Source organism: Palaemon carinicauda, chromosome 17 (genome assembly GCF_036898095.1).
Source record: "Palaemon carinicauda isolate YSFRI2023 chromosome 17, ASM3689809v2, whole genome shotgun sequence".
In the NCBI taxonomy this organism is placed as follows: Eukaryota; Metazoa; Arthropoda; class Malacostraca; order Decapoda; family Palaemonidae; genus Palaemon; species Palaemon carinicauda.
Genome location: NC_090741.1, coordinates 26084484 through 26086381, shown reverse-complemented (window position 1 = coordinate 26086381; position 1898 = coordinate 26084484).

The following is a 1898-nucleotide window of genomic DNA, read 5'->3' as shown; positions in this document are numbered from 1 at the left end:
ACATCCGGGGTTTGAACTTGATCCTGACCTTCTGCCAGGAGGTCTTCTTCCAAACGATCGTCCAGGTCAGACATCCTGTCACACAACTGGATGTCTTGCATCGCATCTGCGACTTCCTCGTCCACCTGGACTTGATCTTGAAGGATCTCCTCTTGAGGCTGGGGAATCACTGCCTCAGCTGATGCCTGGGGAAAAAGATACGCCCTCATCTTCTCACTTGGAAGATAAGGGCCAGAGGTGTTCTTCTTGAAGCCCCTTACCCAAGTACGAAGCTTTTCCCTAGCTATATCCCTTGATTCCGCCGTTCTAGGGGAATCAAAAGCCTCAGTAATCAGGTTAGTGCATACAGTACATACCTGAGGGTCCCAATACTGGAGATCATCCTTGGAGACAGCGCATGTTGCGTGTCTCCTACAACACTCATGTCCGCAGAGGTTCTTGCTGCGGACATTGCAGAAAACCTTTCCGCACTTCGGAGGGTCCTCCTGTAAAGAGAAGAAATTTCCATGAGTATCAAGTGAACTATGTATCACTGGATATGCATAGTATAGCATAACAATTCATAAATGAAAGACACACACTTGTGTTTCCCTCACAACCCATTGTTGCAGCCTTCCAGATAATAAAATCAAAAATGGTTTATCTCTACTAGAGTAACCAATGCAAGGTTTCCAGAGGAAACAGGTGGAGCTCACACCTAGGCAATGATTTTAAAAATCCTGGATAATAGACGGGGAAGAACTCTGCTTCCTGTCTGAGGGCAACAGCAAAGGGCTGTGTAAGAAAACACAATAGTGTTAGAAGATACAGTGCTGTACCTAAACTTTTACTATAGTTTTCTTCTTACTGTATATGCTATACAGAAGAATACTAGTACAGTATAGGAGGATGTGTGCCGGCCTGCCTTTGCCGGCCGGCACACACCACAATTAGCTTTAAAGTATACTACTTAACAGCTATAGGGCGGCAGCCCTCTGGTTCAAATGCCTGTGCCGGCGGCAGCAGCTGCCGGCCAGCAACAGCCAGTGTTGGCCGGCAATGATTGCCGGCCAGCAACTACACAAGGTAGTACCCAGCTGCCGGCCACACTCTTGGTGACCGGCAGACAAGGACTGACATAAGCCGGCCGGCAAAGGTACAAGACCGATGCCAGCCGGCAGCAAAAGAACCAGAAGACTACACCTGCCCGGCTGCCGGCCTCATAGGCCGGCAGCCGGCCTCATAGGCCGGCTGCCGGGACAGGTACAGCACTAGAAGAAAATAGAATGGATGCCGGGATAAGAGTGTACACAACCCCCCAAGCCCGGCAACCGAAAGAGTGCATATAAGGAAGGGGAGAAATTTAATTCAGGCTTCCTTGACCAATGCCGTCCGGCTCTGCCGGCAGGCATGGATGAGGGACCAAGAGAGGTCCGGGCAGCACTCGAAAACATAAGACCCTTGCCGTCCAGCGTCTCTGCCGGCCGGCAATGGGCTTAGTCAATCCATATCCCAACCTATACTAGGTCCAGAAGTAGAATGACATATGGTACAGTAATACCCCTGCCGGCCAGCTCTGCCGGCCGGCAAGGTACAGTACAGTAATGGCTAGGCCATTACGGAGATAGAGGGGGAAGGGACAAGAGGGTCCTGCCAACCTTGCTTTAGTGACAGATCACCCGCAGCCAAGAACTCTGTCTTAGCCTAAGGGAGATCTAAGGGAAAGGGCCAGCGCAGTAGTATAATACCTGCCAGCTTCCAGAGCACCAAAGCAAGGAAGGCGTTGCAACTCCCAAGGGAAGATTTATCCTCCCCGAGAACAGCAACAGGACTTAGTCTGGTCGATCACACAAGAAGGAATCATAACTACAGAAACCTTCGACAGTGACCTAAGGGAGCTCAGCTCCCTTTGTAAGTGT